Source organism: Callorhinus ursinus, unplaced genomic scaffold, assembly GCF_003265705.2.
Source record: "Callorhinus ursinus isolate GAN/ISIS: 27379988/994484 unplaced genomic scaffold, GSC_fseal_2.0 scaffold7, whole genome shotgun sequence".
Taxonomy (NCBI): Eukaryota; Metazoa; Chordata; class Mammalia; order Carnivora; family Otariidae; genus Callorhinus; species Callorhinus ursinus.
In genome coordinates, this window is record NW_027397069.1 from 20,575,455 (window position 1) to 20,594,165 (window position 18,711).

At 35.1% G+C, this 18,711-nt stretch overlaps 1 pseudogene; it reads right to left on the minus strand.

Annotated features, from left to right (window-relative positions):
- Positions 1–8,658: 8,658 nt before the first annotated feature.
- On the minus strand, positions 8,659–9,481 carry LOC112826914 (ribosome biogenesis protein NSA2 homolog pseudogene; annotated as a pseudogene).
- Between the last annotated feature and the right edge of the window lie 9,230 nt (positions 9,482–18,711).

Sequence of the window (18,711 nt, forward strand, 5' to 3'; positions counted from 1 at the left end):
CAAGTTTTGGAATTTTAGTGATTAACTCAAACTTTTCCCTAATTTATAGAAAAAATCGATAAAATTCATTTAACTTCTTACCACTATACCTGAAACTGGGATGAATTCTCATCTCTTCTTTGATCCTAAATTCTCTTTCTTTCTATGTCTCTTTCTCTCTCCTGTATCTTTAAAATGTCTTAGTATTAAAAAAATGCCTATGATATTGGAGGCATCAAATATTCACTGAATAGTTTAATCTTTCTTATTACATCATCCTTGTAATTAGTATTTTAACCTGATTAAGTTTTATGTCTAATATTTTTTCATTAAAAACAACTTCAGTTAGCACTTGATTTTTTTTAACTTTTTAAACTTAATACAGCAATATATATGTATACACACACAACCCATATTTTAAGCCTATAACTTGATGATTTATAACAAATTGAACAAACTTACATAACTATTACTCCAACATAGAAATAAAATATTAATTGCATTCCAAAAATATCTTTTAAGCTTTTTCCCACTCGTTCCTGCTTATGCTAGATTAAAAGGAATACACTTTCTTTCTTCTTCCTCCTCCATTAAATGTCTCTTCTTTTCTTTTTTTTTTTAAGATTTCTTATTTATTTGACAGAGAGAGAGAGAGAGGGCGCACAAGCAGAGGAAGCAGCAGAGGGAGAAGCATGCTCAGCGCTGAGCAAGGAGCCCGAAGCGGGGCTCAATCCCAGGACCCCTGGGATCATGATCTGAGCTGAAGGCAGACGCTTAACCAACTGAGCCACCCAGGTACCCAATGTCTCCTTTCTTTTAGTTTCAGAAGTCTCTATCATTACCTTGTCCATTGTGATATGGCAGAAATAAAGCTGGTACCAGCTTCTGAGCAGGGACATAAGAGAACTGCAGCTTATACTTCTTAATCTTTTGGAAGACTTTTTCTTGGAAGCCAGCTACCATATAAAAAGTTTGACTATTCTGAGACAAGCATATTATGGTAAGTCAAAGCCATCTAATAAAACCCTGGAGAATGAGACATAATGGAGTGGGGCAGGGCCAAAGGAAAACTGAGTAAAGGAATCCCTTGATAAGTAAATCTTCCAACCCTAGTGGACCCTGCTGAACCATGGAAATCAGAGTTGAACCACCTAGTCATTTCTGAGCTACTGATCCAAAAAATTACAAGAAAAATAAGAGGCATCTTGGAGCCATGTTTGCTATGTAGCATAACTGGAATAAGATGATAGATACTGGAACATTCCTTATTTCTCACTATCCTGAATTCTACAATAATAGCCTAATATGGTCTGTTTTTGACTTTTATGTAATTGAATTATACAAATATGTTTGCGGGTAGGGTTTACTTCACTCAGTTTGTTATGATACGTACCTGGGTATGTGTGTGCATGTATGTGTGTAGGAGTGCTTTCTCCTTTTTCATTGTATAAAATGAAATACAGAAACATAGTAAACATAGTACTATATATATGTGCTATGTATATGTGTGTGCATATATATGTGTATATATATACTTGCATATATAGAAAATGAATGTACAAAATTTAATGTCAATTTCCATATGATGAACATTTTACTTATTTCACATTTTGGGTTATAAATAAAACTCCCATAAATATGTTTGCAAATGTCTTTCATTGCAACTTTACATGGATTTCTGTTGATTATAAATAAGAGTAAAATTGGTGGGTCATAATAATTTACATTTGCAATTCTAGTAAGCAACAATAAACATTTCTTTTTTTTTTTGTACCAATCACATTTGTACCAATGTATACTCCCACCAGAAGTGTTTGAGAATGCCAGTTACTGCAAATCCTTGCCAAAATTTAAGATTGTTAACTTTATAAAACTGTATCTATTCTGGTGGTTATCTCAGTGTGACTAAGTTGCTTTTCACTGAAAACGAAAGAGAACAGAATGGTTATCTTTTTATATTTTTATTGGCCACTAGGTATTATTTTTTACAGTGATTGCTTTGTATCTGTCTTTTTTTTCTACTTGTTCTCTGCCTTTTATGTATGAATGCTTTTATGTAGGAATTGTTTTGAAAATATACTAGGTATAAGCCTGTTGTTGGTTATGTGTTTCAAATATCTACTCTTACTCCATAACATATTTTTTCATTCTACTAATGGTATCTTCTGATTTTAATTTTATTTTTAATTTTACTATGTCAAACAACTGTCTCATGTTTGGAATTTTTTGTGTCTTATTCAAGTATTTCTTATTTTTTTTAAGATTTTATTTATTTACCTGACAGAGACATAGCAAGAGAGGGAACACAAGCAGGGGGAGTGGGAGAGGGAGAAGCAGGCTTCCCGCAGAGCAGGGAGCTCGATGTGGGGCTCGATCCCAGGACCCTGGGATCATGACCCAAGCTGAAGGCAGCCGCTTAACGACTGAGCCACCCAGGCGCCCCTGGGTATTTCTTAACATGAATGTAATTACTATATCTTTATACATGTCATCATCTACACATCTTATTTCTTTTTTGTTTCACATATAAACCTACAGACTAACTTACTGTTTTTGATTTTGTGGTGAATCAAATGTCAACTTTTTCATGCTTTTCATATGGATAATTCAATCCTGTACTGAACTTTTATTGAGCCAGAACACTTTATTGAAAAGAATAATCTTAACTATTCTGCAGAGCTAGCTCATTTTAAATAATGTAGCCATATGTTCTTGATTCTGTTTCAAGACTCTATTAGATCTGTTTCATTGACCTATTTGTTTATTCTTGTGTCAATACCAATTCTCTGAACTACTTTAACTTTAATATACGTATTAAAATCTAGCAGAGTACATTCAACCACTGTGTACTTTTTCAAGATTGCCTTGGCTATATTTGGCTCTTGTATTTCTGTATTTTTTTTAGAACCAACTTGTACATTTTCACAAAAACACCTGCTTAAATTTTGATTGAGGTTGCATCATAATTTCAGGAGGGGGTGATATCAACTTTATTATATTATATATTATATATATAATTATTATATATAATAAATATATATATTTATTATATTAAATAAAATAAAAACAAATAAGTATATCTGCATTTAGTTCAGCATTTTCTATCTATTTTCAAAAGCTTTGTATCTTACTTTAAGAAATCTTACCCAAATTTTATTTGATTTATTTTTAGTCATGTTGTGATTAGGATGTCACTCTAAATGTTCTATTTTTAAACTTCACTTTTGAGTTGTTTATGGTTGCTTTATAGAAATATAATTCAATTTGCATGGTGACCTTGCATCCAGCATACTTATACTAAATTTCCTTAAATTATAACAGTTTAATTGTAATATGACTAAATTTACTCATTTTAATTAATAAATAACAATCCCAAACTGCTACTGATTCTACTGCCCCACGAATATATCTACTGATATATTTGTCTTTATTCCTGTTGCATCATCGCAGCTACAACCACCCACAGTTTATTTGATCTGCTGTGACAGTCTCCCATTAATATCCTATATCCTCCCTTATTTCCCCCAGTTTCTCTGAACACAGCAACAAGGCTTATTCTTTCAAATTTCAAATGTGAATATCTCGCTTACTTAAAAAATTTAATGACATATTACTGTTTTTCAGCTTAGCACCGTTCCTTTCTGGATTCGTTCCTGAACAACCTAACAGTCTGTTACATAACTTAATGACAACTTTGCCTTTCATGCCATGTGAGTAGGGTTGCCACGCCATAGAAAGGATGCCCAGCAAAATTTGAACTTGAGGTAAACAAAAAAATATTTTTCATATATTATTTCACAAGTTCTGCTTGCATTTTTTAAAAACATGTTTGTTGTTTACCTAAAATTGAAAATAAAGCTAGGCATCATTTTTTTCCTATAATAATCCTATACAGAAACCATCTTATAAACCCCAGTAACAAATCACCTGCTTGGAAACTACTGTTGGTTCAGGAATGGACCTGTACCCTAAGATGAGACTGTGATCACCGTGGACATGCTTTTGGGTCTTTAGATAGATATTTAGTTTCTATCTGTGATTTGTCTCTGTAGGATGATATTAGGATACTAGCTTTTCTGTGGACATCTTGGTCTTATGAAAGAAAGTAAAATAGAAGAAAGTTAACCAGAGAGGTGGAAAAATCAGGAGAGAACAAAAAGAGAGATCACTGACAGCTTCTGTGATTCAGTGAACCCAGCTGTGGAAATAAATGAAGGTCAGGCAAATAAGAGAAAGCAAAGGCTATTTACTGAGACTTGCTATAGAAAGGAAGTCAGTCACCATCACTTAAATTTTGGCAGAGACACAAAGGCAGGCAATGAAGTGAGAAAGCTTTATATTGGACCGAAGGGAAGACTTCAGGTATGCTCTAAATGGAGGGTGTTGAAAAGGAGAAGCTGTAGGCAGACGAGCTAGAATGGTCAGGGGTGCATATTTGGCTTTCTGTAGTTGGTCCTAAATTGGAAATGGGGACAGAAAATTAGGGAAGCTTCTAGTGATTCGTCACGTCTTCACGATTTTGGGCTGAATATTGCAGGAGTTACTGGATTGTCAGTAGAGCTAGAACTCTGGCCTCCCACAAGTCTGATTTATGGCAGGTTGGCTTCCTGGGCTGGTTGCTGCCGAAGATGATTTGGTTTACTGGGCAGATTCCTGCAGGTTGTGGGCCAGAGTTTCATTTTTATATATGGTCTGTCTATTGTCCAGTTGTATATTCAGTCTTTCACAGTAACGTATGAATCAGAGCTTTTTCAGTAACGTGAATCAATAAATTCCCCTTTATGTCTAATCTAGTTTGAAGTGTAGACAAGTCAGCTGCATCAAGAAAAATTCTGATAAATATGAACCTTTAGATATTTTCTGCTCATTGTTCTTAACATAAAGAGACAAATTATTAAGCTGATTTACAATTCCCTAATTGGCTTCTGTCTCTCTTCTATTCCAGCATCAATCTATCTAATTTATAGACACATTCAACCACCATACTGACTCTTTTCAATTCCTATAATGAATGTAGTCTTTTCCTCCACCAGGAATTTTATCCTCATATTTCTTTTTCCTGGATTGTTTTATAGGCAGACTCTTCCCTGCCCCAATCCATCACTATCATTTTTAAGTTAACCCTTAACACATTTTTGAGCTCTCAATTAAAACTATATTTCAGGGAACTCTTTACTGACCTTTAAGAAAATTTCAGCTCCCTATTATACGCTATTTTATAAACCTGAACTTCTTTATTAAATACCACATCACCCTTGTAATAAATATATAAACTGTTTAATTTATTATTAAATATCTTTCCATCCTGCTATGGGTGAGGGCCTAAACTTCTGCTTAACTGCTAATCCCTCCAGGTAATTTGTCCCAAACTGGTGATCAATATATACTCACTGAATAAATGAATGGAAGAGTTTCCAAATTTTTTTAAGTAAATAGATTAAATTATATCTCAAAAAGTTTATTTATTGGACCAAAACAGATATAATTACAATTAAATATAAAATCTAATAACTGAAAAACACATTTTCCAAACAAAATAACTTATTAAAATGACAATGTGAATGGTTTTATTAAAAAATGTGAAAGAACATTAAACACAGAATTGAAGCATATTCTGACTTAGGCTTTTCTAGAATACTTATATGGTGTTATTCTATGATAAGTCATCCACAACTGTGCCTATTTGTATACCAATGTAACAAAGCTACATATTCTATTTTTCATGTGTGCATATTCAATTTGACTTTGAAACTTCTCTTCAGATTATCAAATATGTTGAAATAACTAAGCCCAAGATGGAGTCGTTCCTGCCTGTGGTGCCATGTCAGCAAACTGAAACATAGGTAACTTTTGTTTCCCTGTAAATGCTCCATTTGACCAGAAACACCGTCAACCAATCAGCCAATCCCCAACGCCAAACCAACTCTGAGCCTTCATACCCCAAACAAAGGTGACTACTTGGTCCAAGACAATAGCTTTGTTGTTGTTGTTGTTTTCTTTTTCTGTTTTTCTCTTCCTGTTCTTTTTTCTTTATCCTATAAAAGAGCCTTCTGCCTTCTGCCCCATTTTGAAGTTCTGTAAAAGGAGACTATCAGTGTCATAAAGTAAGAAATAAAGTTTCTTTGTATCACCTCAATTGTCTACTTTAATGATTTTTTTAACACTTTTGGAGATGAGGAATAGGGTCCAAAGCTCACTGCTAATGGCCTGCAGAAGGAGATACACAGGCAGTGTCTGCACAACACTTTGAGTTCAGTATTCTTCTCCTTGTTACTGAGGCCATGGATAAGTCACTCTCAGATCTAAACTCTGATCCAAACAAACTTTATATATATATATATATTTTTTTTTTCCCTTTCTGGTTCTGGGGTCCTGGGAAGGCTCTGGGGTTTATTAAAGTTATTAGAAAGTTTCTGGAACCTGTAAGGTTGTTATACTGGGAGCCCACATGTGTTGCAGCCATTAGAGGACCCAAGAAGAAGGAATTCCAATGTCCACATTGAGTGGCAGTTGTTATGAGACTCATAAAGCCTGAAGGTAAGCTTACAGCATAAACTTCTGGGGGGCTTGGGGAAATAATGCAAAAAAATCAGACAATTTTGACCATCAAAATCAAAATCTAAGTAGGCATAAGTCAGACTATTAAAAGCCAAAACAGTGTCTGCCTCTAGAAAGAAATCTTCAAGTGAAAGGAGTATTAGCTCTATTGCTAATGGGAATCTTGGAAGCCAAAACTGCAAAATTGGTGGGCATGGGTCAAGCATTTAAAAACTGAGAGTGCTCTCCACATAACTCTAAGACTCCCATGCTAGGATATGCTGGTCATGGAATGAGTTAGACTGACACTGGGTCACTCACCAATCTCAAGAAAATTTCTTCTGTGCAATAAGATACACTGTAAAACACCACAAAATCCCCAACACAAGAACACATCACTGTTAGATATTATTCTGGCTCCAAGTTACCCAAAGGTTTAGCTAAAGAAAGGAGATTCTCAAGTTCAATGAACTGAGTGCTCAATCTCCCAGCACACCTACTTATCTTATTTCTAAGAACTGTGATCCTAGAAGCTGGAGATATCTACAAAAATGGCAAAATCTCACTAAAATAACCTAGAATTACAATGGTCATTATGGAGAATGTTCCAATTAGAAAAGACCATTCATTTGAGAAGTTCACTTGAAAGCAAGGGTTCCTAAATCAAACAAACAGAATGGGGTACCTACTTTAATTGGCATGCAGAAGGATCCAAAAGGTTTCAAGATTCCAAAATAGCTTTATTGAACGATTCATTGCAAAAAGCTAATGAAAAATTAAATACACAAGAATTACCCAAAACAAAAGACTGTAAGACTTCTAGTATTCCCCTTTATCCTTATTAAACTGAGTACTCAGTTTACTAATCCTTACCTGAATTGTCTCTTCATCTGAAGAGACCATAAGGCCATAAACAAAAATCCACTAAGTTAAGTGCCCTTACGATTGCAGCAGCTCCAAGGCCAGAAACCTAAAACACGTGGGCCTCTCTCATTGTACCTTCCTATGGGTCTATTATCAAAACACTGACCCCAAAATTGGTGTCCCATTTGCAGTTATTTCCTGAACACTGGAAAAAAGATTATCCTCCAAGATTTTGTCAAATCATTTGACATGAAATTGAATGCATCCATATCTATCCTCAAAGGAGGCCCCCATATGGACCCCTCGAAGGTTTGATGGGAATCCAAGGAATCCTGTTGTTACCATTATTCCCTTAAACATCTGAAAGGATGGACGCCTGGGTGGCTCAGTCATTAAGCGTCTGCCTTTGGCTCAGGTCATGATCCCAGCATCCTGGGATCGAGCCCCGTATCAAGCCCCACATTGGGCTCCCTACTAGGTGGGAAGCCTGTTTCTCCCTCTCCCACTCCTGCTTGTGTTCCCTTTCCTGCTGTTTCACTCTCTGTCAAATAAATAAATAAAATCTTTAAAGAAAAAAAATAAACATTTGAGAGGAAACTAAAATTAAAATTAACAGAAAACCTTGCAAAATTCTAGTAGACAATGGAGCTAAACTTTCTTCTTTAAACCACACTCACTTCAGGTAGGATCGTGGGAAAACTGGCAGAAGCCAGTGAAGGGAGAGAATTCTTTCTAATGTCAGTTCTCTTGATATCTGTAGTGCCTGGTAGAGAAAGGAAGGTAAAATTTCACATTGTCCTTCCCTTTCCAAAACCTGACTCTTGTGAATATGGTTCTGAGCTGCCCATTGGTTGCTGATCTCTTCTCTCCCAGGGACAATTACTGCCTTCTTGCTTGTCTTATTTTGTGTCCTGAGAACTTGACTTCACTTTCTGCCTGCCTGGGCACATGGATTGTCAGTTCTTATATATGCAGACAGCTCAACGATCAGTTTGGGGACCCAAAGATATAACCAGAAGAAAATGGGTTGAACTCCACTTGCAGCTAGATATGGCCAACTGAAATGCAGGTTGCACTCCATTTGAGGCTAGGGCCCTACTGATTGTTGACAGCTCTCAGGGGAATTATCTGCTTCTTTTTCTTTTCTTTCTTTTCTTTTTTTTTAAATAAATGTCTATATTAATGTTTTTCACAATAGAATAAATACTTCTCTTGATGACTGCAGATACATAAGGCTGTTTGGTAGTATTCAGAACCACCACAGTAATGGTGGTCTTCCTGATCAGTGTGTAGTCTTCAGTAATTGTAAGGAGTTACTTCTCTGAAACTGCTGTCAAACCAGCAGGACTGCATTTATGCATCCATCATTTTCAGGGTTGTTGGTAATCTGGGCATATTTGCCCCAAATAACTGGGCCTCCTTGTGTCACAAGGCCCAACTCACGTTCACCTCAATTACACTGCCTTTGGTAATAACACCCAAAGTTGTATATAGTGGGGATGAAGGATTCTTTTCTACACCAAGTATTGGCAGGTGGCTTTCAATTCACGATGTGTTATATGGGCCTTTTTGAAACGTAAGCCCATTGGTCTAATGAGTCTTTTATATTTAGGTGGTTTTCAAGTAAAGCACCTCCAACAAAGCAGACTTTAGTGACCACCCTCTTCCATACTTTCTTCTTTCTCTTTCCAGTTCGAATAACTTTTAATACTTCTGTTTCTCCCTGGGCATGAACCTTGGGTAAAGGAACCTCCCACTTTCCCGCTTTCTCTCTTCGTTTTTAAGCATATTGGAAAGTACTTTAGCTCGGGACTGTCCCTCTCTGTCCAGTAGATACGCAGGTACTGCTCCTTGTGGAGTCTTTTCATCATTCTTTTGTTTGGTGTTTCTCTTTTCATGCATCTTGCTAGTCTTTTTCATTTGTATTTTCTCAGCATGGCGCTATTTATGGTAGCACTTAGCTTTCAGACCAACCATCTTTTTTGCCTTCTTTGAACATTCATGAGCCTCTTGACCTTCTTTCTTTCTTTTTTTTCTCATGGTAATCCAAATGATAGCCATATTGCTTCTGGTGTACCTCAATATATTCATTTTGTGGCATGGTGACAGCCACAGAGCCATCAGGTGCAGCTGCCGGGGAGCGACAAAGCTCTCAATTTTCGGGTCTCCCAGACCCATGAACTGACTCCACGCAAGCCGCGACGGGAAAGAGAGTCCTTCTTTTCTTACTTTTAAGAGTGGGTCTGGAACTTGAGAGGGTAGTATCTTTTGCATCCTTTTTGGGGATGCTGCTTGCATTCAAGGGATTGTTCAATAATGCCAGGGATATTTACTGTTTGTCTTGGCTAAAATTCAACAAGATGTTCAACAGGATTTTTTTAAAGTAACTCTATGGTCAGAAGTTGGCTGGAAGCTGATATTCAGAGCCTGACAGAAACTTTTTTTAGGCCTTTTCCCTTAAGCTAAAATGAAATTGTGTACCCAGAGGGAAAGAAAAACTTTCCAAAGACAAACAACTCTAAATCTAGAACAAGGAAATCTTTTGATTTCTATTTTAGATGAAGAACTTCTGACATAAAGAACCAAACTAAAGATGATATATTTCTTTGGTGACCCTTGATATCATTCAGGTTATAAGCCAATTCTTTGAGGAATTACAAACACTCCCCCAAATTGAGGACAACCTGTACGACTTGTCTTAAACAAATTGAATCTTTACAAGAACAGAAAAAAAAAAGAATCAAAAAATTTTAAAAAACTATCCTTTTTACCAATCCTCAAACCTCCCTTATTCATTTCAGAAGGCTTGTAGGTACTGTAAAAATTCTGGCCTTAGAAAACAAAATTCCTTCTTGGAAGAACTTGTATTCTTTCTCTGTGCTTTTGAGACATAAATGTTCTCCTGGTCTTCTCTAGGAAACTAATTCTTATCAGAGGGGAAAAAAATGAAGATGCTTTTTGGAAACTACACAAATGAAAGAAATCTTAAAAGTCTTCTCCACAAATATTAGTAAAGAGTTTAAGCCATCTTATCAATTAACCTTAACTTATTCCATTGCCAGAAACATAATTTGGACCAAATTATTCTTTTATGAAGAAGTGAGTTTTGCATTATCATACTCTTCATGGCTAAGTTTTTAAAACAAGAACTGTAAGATTTCTGTTTGTATTTGTCTGCATGTTTATCTACGTCTGTGTATGTATGTTATAGATGTGTAATATTTTTTCTACCTCAGAATGGTATTGCCAAAATTAATTTGTAGACAGCTCTATTTACTTGGCTAAAAGAAAATTAAGCATTTATATAAATTAAGTGTACTCTCAGAAATATGGAAACTAACTCAAAAGTTTTTCAAATTCATGTGATCTAGAATAATCTTCAGTAAATAAAAACTTGCTTAAGTTTGTGAGTTTAATTAAAACTGGAATATCTTTAGAGTTATCATCACTAGATATAATGCAGCCAAATAACTTTCACTCTACCTAGGTTTGCTAGAAGTCAAATACATTATCCCCATTACAGAATTTATCAGCAAGAAAGATAACTTAAGAGGATGGCTAGATGTTTAAGGTCTTATGAGATTTTTTGAATGATCTGAATATGATCGTTATGAACAAGTAAGTTAAGTAGATATAAGTAAATAAGTTTATAAATGAACTTTTCAACAATAACAGAATGAGAAGTCATCAGAAAGAGAGAAAAACCATGAGAGACTCTTTAACTATAGGACACAAACTGAGGGTTGCTGGAGGGGAGGTGGGTGGATGGATTGGGTAATTGGGTGATGGGCACTGAGGGCATGGGATGTGATGAGCGCTGGGTGTTATACACAACTGACAATTTACTGAACACTAGATCTGAAACTAATGATGTACTATAAGTTTGCTAATTGAATTTAAATAAAAAAATATAAATTATGACTTATAATATGTCTATTTAAAAATAGTTTCTAAAATCTTTTTGGTAACTTGAATCCTTAAAGTTACAGTGAGGTAAGTTTAATGATGGATATTCATTTAATATCTAAATCATTTCCAAATGATAAAATACTAATTACTGAAAAAAGTTTATTCACTTTTGGCTTTCTTTTACGGAAGAACTAAAGATATTTGGGTCTATTAGGAAAAATATTTTGTGTCACATTTCTCCAATCTGTCACTGAAATTCAATAAATCTCAAGTCTTTAACATTACACTGTGATAGGAACACAGAATAAGAGAAAGAAAGAGAAAGGAAGAAAGCAAGAGAGAAAGAAAGAAAAAGAAAAGAAAGATGTACAGTTTTCTAAAAAATATTCTTTAAATTATAATTTACAGGGCTCTAGGGAATATATCCAATTATGAAGTGGAGGAAGATAATATAGATTCTGCTTGTGCAATTTCTTGTCTGCTATTTAATCCTTTGGTATTAGATTTACAGTGCTGGTTTATGAACTACAATTATTTGTAATTTATAAACATAAATAGATTTCATTAATATAAATTTGGGGATATTGGGACTAAAGAGAAAAATACAACTTGGGCATTTTATAGTTTTCTTTTTGTATAAAATGGGGAAAATCTATTTACATGAATTGGAACTTGTAACTGATTTTGACTCTTAAGAAGTGATGTCATGCCAAGAGGCAAAACATAGTTGTTGCTTCTTCAATTTCCTAGTTGTTATCCTTAGCCATACTTAAAGGAGTTCACAAACTAACTGCAACAGAGACCAATGACAGCAACAACTGTAATTTATATGAAGCTATAGACTTCTCTTGACAAATTCCTTTTGATGAGTTAAAAAAAAAGTACTTGACATTTTGCCATGCAAAAGTTAATTGCTCTCCAGTTCCAATTAGAATGACACATAATTTGAATTGAGCTGCTTAATGTGTTGTTCTAAAGAAAAAAAAAAAAGAAGAAGACATATAACCTGAGGTGACCATGATTTAGTAGTTCATTGCCACAATTCACACAGAGAGCAATAAAACTAGAAATTCCCTGCCTAATGATGACTAGAGATGTCATTCAGGGTAAATTATTAATTTTTTTGATGCCAAAGTTCAAGAAGCACCATGTGTTCTAATATTCACTAATATTAGCTTTGGGGGAAGTCTCCTAATTAAAGGCTCATGACAGTGAGCCTTAACATTTAGCAATAATAATAGTGAAAACTCTGAGAAAGAATAGGAAAAATTATGCAAAATAAAAAAAAAAACCTGAAAAATAACATGTCATTATATTTCAGATTGACTTATTTTCTAACGATCCCTACCTTAGCTTAGCTAATCACAACATATATTGTAAGACAGTAACACAAAATTAATCAGCAAGTGCTATAAGAGACTAGAAAAAGGGAGATCAATGTAGGCTGAAGCAGCATGGGAATGGTAGGGATTCAACTAGACATCAAAAGATTAAAGGAAGGCAAAAAAATACAGCAAGCCTTTGTGAATGAACATGGCAAATGGAGTGAAACAACAGCAGATTGAAACTGAGCAACAATTATAAAAATTAATTACATAAAGAAAGCTTTATAATTTTTTCATAACAGAACTTTTCTCTTGACACACACATAAGGATAGAAAGGCAATGCTTTATTCAAGATTTATTTTATTTTAAAATATATATTTATAGGTTTATTTCTGCTTCTTCTCCCTTACATAAATAGTCCATGAGCAACATTATGTAAAACAGCTGGTAGAATAAAAGAGTAAGGTAGAGATTCAGACAAAATGAACACAGATGGGGCCCCTAGGGTTTAACTGGTACAAAAAGATAGGGCAGGTGTCCCCAGGACCTGCAGGACACTGGCCCGGCTGCTCGGGAGCTGATGAGGCAGAGGGTGACAGTGGGTGGAAAGAAGCCACCGCCTTCCAAGCTTGTTCCTCAAAAGGCAGTGTCAGGGTTCTTTTTACCCAACCCGTGGTGCTGGATGACCCTGGATCGGCAAAGAAGCTAGGTGTCCCAAGGGCTTCCTCTAGGAATGACATAGGCACCTTTCCACCAGAGAGCGTGTGTGGGGGAGGCTGGGAAAAGACCCACTGAGTAACACTACTACCCCAGACAAGCATGGAGCCAAACAGGGTTAGCTGGGGGGAGGGCAGCCCCATCATTGATGGAAACCGGAGGCAGAACTGGAAAATGGGCAGCGGTAATGAGAACAAGAGTGGTGGACAAGCAGGCACATTTCTTAAGTGAGAAGAATCAGACTACTGGCTGCTCGTAAAATAAAATGTACTCTCATCCCTAGTTCCACCCGCCCAGGGGTTGGGGCAGATCTGGGGCAGATGCTGTCTGCGCTGGGCAACTTTATTATTTATTTATTTATTTATTTATTTATTTATTTATTTATTTGAGAGACAGTGAGAGAGAAAGAGCACATGAGAGGGGGGAGGGTCAGAGGGAGAAGCAGACTCCCCGCTGAGCAGGGAGCCCAATGCGGGACTCGATCCCGGGACTCCAGGATCATGACCTGAGCTGAAGGCAGTCGATTAATCAATTGAGCCACCCAGGCGCCCCTGGGCAACTTTTTTTAAAGTAGAATTTAATCCTATCTTCAGTTTGTTCTTTTTTTTTCAATATATTTTAATTCATTGTATCTGATGATGTAATCAGCCTGAGAAAAAGATGATCTATTAGATAAATATGTGGCGAGTATAATCTTTGTGTTTCAGGTTTCATAGAAAGTAGAGTGTTATATCAAAAGAAAAATGCATCCCAACATAAAAATTTCATGTGTTTCAAAATGTTTAAGCAGTCAAATTATGTCATGTTCCCTTTGGAGTTATTGTCCATGAAAAAATTATTATTAAGATAAGCATCTTAATAGTAAAATTCAAACTTAACCCTGTAAGTAGTGAATGAATTTTTATTTTACAAAAAATTGGAAATGTTTTTGCTTGTACATTCGCACTGTTTTAGGAAATGAATTTATACAAAGGAAGGTTAATACTCTCAAAGATAGTTTCGGTGAATTTATAACAAATAATCTCTGAGCAATGGCATAAATAAGTAGTCCATCTCCTAAACCATTAATAATAATAAATTGCACTCAGAACCTTTTGAATCACATTTCAGAGAACATGGTACAGGACTAACCAAACTTAAGTGTTTTCCCATCATGTAGTTTTCCTTTCATAAGCTTTTTTTTTAAAGGGAAAACACAGGTTGCAGTTAAATTTAATTATATTCAAGTCGATTCAAATGCATTATATTTTTCTAATCAGGTTATCATTCTTCTAGGAAATACAGGATGGGGATTTCTAATTGATAAATTTAATCTCTACCTTCAAAAAGAAGGAAGGTAATATTATAATGTTGTCAAAAAACAACTAATTCTTAAATATTAAACATAGGTCAAAGTAAAGAAAGAAGTATGAAAAATAAATAACTTTACTGCCTAGTGCATACATATTACTCAAGTGTCTGAAATATAATTCTACTATGATATCACTTCTAAAAGAACAAGGGACGCCTGGGTGGCTCAGTCGGTTAAGCGTCTGCCTTTGGCTCGGGTCATGATCCCAGAGTCCTGGGATCCAGCCCCACATTGGACTCTTGCTCTGCAGGGAGCCCACTTCTCCCTCTCCTCCCTCCTTGTACTCTCTCACTGTCTCTCATTCTCTCTCTCTCAAATAAATAAATACTCTTTAAAAAAATAAAAAATAAAAGAACATAATACTTTAAGGACATAATTTATTTTAATTCTGTGCTATCAAATGATAAATGTTCAATCAAAACATCCCTGCATTTGTGTTGTTTATATCTTTCTTTTAACTCTGGCAATTCTAGCAAAACTAGTAAGTTAAAACAAATGCAACTTAAAATATGTCAGCTTTTAATCAATTATTTTCTTGATTTTAGAGTAACAGATTCTGAATTAACCAAGAATAATAACACGGATTTATTGAAAGAGAAAACAATATACTGTACATGTTTTTTGAGGTTAAAGACATACTCAAAATCAGGCTTGTTCAATGCTGAACCAACCTGAAAAAAATGTCAGGTACAAACATGTACAAAAGGAATGAATAAAAGGAAGTCCTTTTTGTTTTTTGATGTCTGGCTGCTTATGGGTGAGCATTTTGCTCAAGCATTTCATGTTAGCCACAAAGACTGAGATTGGCATAAAGCTATTAGCTTCACTATTTGAGGGTGTGTGTGTGTATGTGTGTGTGTGTGAATAAATTACCAAATAACTGTGGGCTAAAGAGGTAATTTTCAAACTATACTGTTACTACATCTTGTTAATGTGAGGGGAGAAAAGAGAAACATGGAAGAAAAACAGAGGGAAGGAAGATATCAGAATACATCTTAGAAAAGTTTAGTGTGTGTGTGTGTCTGTGTGTGTGTGTGTGTGTGTGTGTGTGTGTCAGAGAGAGAGAGAGAGAGAGAGAGAGGAAAGGAGGGAGGAAGCAAAGGAGACAGGGAAGGAGGGAGAGTTTAAAAAGAGTAATTACAGAAATTTCCCAGGGATTGTTCTTCAGGGATTTTGTTCGCTTATGTAATATTCTTCTCTGGAAATGTTTTCCTTAAAATAATGTAGATAAATATATGCCCGGATTGGTGAGGAGTCCATCTTACTGGAAACAGGCAGATAAATTTGGTGAATTCTCAAAAGCCTTTCAAACCTTTTGTTTCTATGATTCTAATTCTACCTTTACATTAGAAGAGTAACATACATTCAGAAAATTAAATACTTACAATTAGGTCCTGTTGGCAGAGAAATCAAGAAAACTGTGCCTTTATTTTCAGTATGAAATGGTAAGAAAGGGCTAGAAAACATGTTAACATTTTAAAAGGAAAAATTCTGCTCACATTTGGGAGTATGTTTGGATCCCAATGGTCTAATTCAGCCAAATGTCACCACAGTAAAACAATCCTGGTAAGACATTTGCAGTGAGAAGCAGAGAGCTTCGCTGTATTTTAAATGATTTAATTCCATAGGTGGATAGCTCTCGATTTTGTCTTTTCTTTAGAACACATAATAATTTGGTGAAAATTATTCTATCTCCTGAATGTAGGCTTTGACACTGGAAATATATGTCTGTAATATGCTTTCATGCCTCCCTCCCCAAATCAATAAATGTATCCTTCTATTGTTTAGTTCAGGATGATCTATAATTGAGAATACTTACCAGTATTTTAGCTCATCTCCTGAGAAGCCATTAATGTGGTACAGTTTTAAATATTATGTTTCTATAATGTTTAAAATATCTTGAAATGTTTAAAAGAACAAGGTAAATCCTGCAAAAAATATGGTCAAATAGGTGGGGTGATGCTCATTATTATGAGTAATTAAGTAATTAAACCCCAGAAAACAAGAGCAATACAAAGGAACATTGAGCGGAATATAAAGGATACACGTATGCTAAAAATTTTTTGCTTAAAATCAAATTCTAGTAAGACTGATAGGGCTGATACAGTTGAGTTAATACCAACCACGAAAACAATCAGAACTATTACAAACCAACAAAAGATGCTTAGTTCATTTAGAAGAAACCAAGGGGATCAGCCATTCTGCTGAATCACTCTTTTGTGAGAGAGCTTTCTCCATAAAGGATTAGATCTAAACGTTAGAGTAGTGAAAATATTAAGACCGCTGCTTTGCAATCTGACAGACTGTTCAAATCCTTGCCTATATAAATTGAGAATATAAATACATTCATTGCTGCTTGCATTAGAGTTAAATGATATGCCTACAAAGTCTAGCAAAACTACTAACATAAAGTAACAACTTGTCTAAGGCTCAGATATACTCCTGCAATTTATCTCCATTGTTGACATTCCTATTCCTTGTCATTTAATTCCTCATGAAATCAAGGTATTATACTATTAATATTCCAACTCATGAAATCAAGATATTATACTATTAATATTCAACCCAGGTTGTTAGTATTACTCCCTTTCTTTTATGAAACATTCCCAAGACATGATATTATTACCGGAATGAACCTGATACAATCAGAAACTTGTCCATTTCCTGTTCACTTTCATGTGACACATGAAAATATTTAGGAATGACTACACAGAAACTGAATTGAAAGCATTCATCAAAGAAACTGAAGAGTGGAACTGTTTTCATAAAGGTTTATCCCAAGATTATAATTTTTGAAAAACATTCCTACCATAGATGTTGTTCTGGGAGTTAAAAAATACATGATTGATCTTTATGTGCAATATGGGAAATATAAAAAATATGACTGGAAACCTGGACATATAAATAAAAAGACTGTTTTCCTTGAAAGTCATAGAGAAGTTTCTCTCTTCCAGTCTATGAAGATATTTAAACTATTTTCTTAATTCATTTATTTTTGCCTCCCAACATGTGGCTTCACAGTATGCTTGTTAGTGCTGAAGGATGTCTTTGCTAAACCTTTTTAGGGGTGTGAGGGGAGAGTCTTTAATTAGGAACCAACATAAACAGACTGTCTGTCAATACTTGAGGTACACTAATCAGAATAGCTCATAATTAGGTCCTTAGAGAACATGAAGCATCATACCATTATTTTCCAGGAACGTTAATGCTCACCTATTTTTTTCTGTCCACTTTCAATATTTTTATTACTTTGCACAATATTGTACTGAAATTTTCACATCTTCACATCTGTTCAAACCTTTGCATTTTGTCTTTCCTCTCCTCATTCCAAGTGTGCCCATGGTAACAAATTTATAATGCTCTCCAATTAGTAAATGAACAACTCTTATCTAGTTTTCTGGATTAAAGAGAAAGCTGATAAGTCTCAGCATAAACTACTCATACATTTCCCTCACAATTCTTGGTCGCATTTAATATGGTTTGAAGACACTTTACTTCGTTAAAGTAACATGTGAACATATGTCCATAATGAACCAATTCTCTTAAGGCAGTTTACATTAGGAATTCAAAAAGTTGAGCTATACAGGATGAAGTTATCATTCAATCTGTGTATTTTGAATCCAGTGAGTTTTTTCTTTTTAAATTGTAAGGGTGTCACTGCCAATATAATGCTTGAAAATGTTACTGCTTCTGGGAAGAACACTCTTAACTGTTGACAACTGAGGCCTGTAACTCCGTAAACCATTACCTCAAGACAGTTGTTGCTAGTTCAGCAGAGCATCAAAATATGTTTCTATCAGTGCAATTCCACATTTGTTTACATCATATGCTTGTGGATACTGGCTGGATAATCCTTTTCTGACTGATAGGTTTCTGTGCTGAGTCTATAAAACCAAAAGCCATCAGGGGTCTGTCTGATACATACATGAAGAATAAGCCACTGACCTTGTGCTCATCTCCCATACCCGTATTACTTAATGATACCTCCAAATGTCCAACATACTTACCATAAGAATCATTTTTGTGAG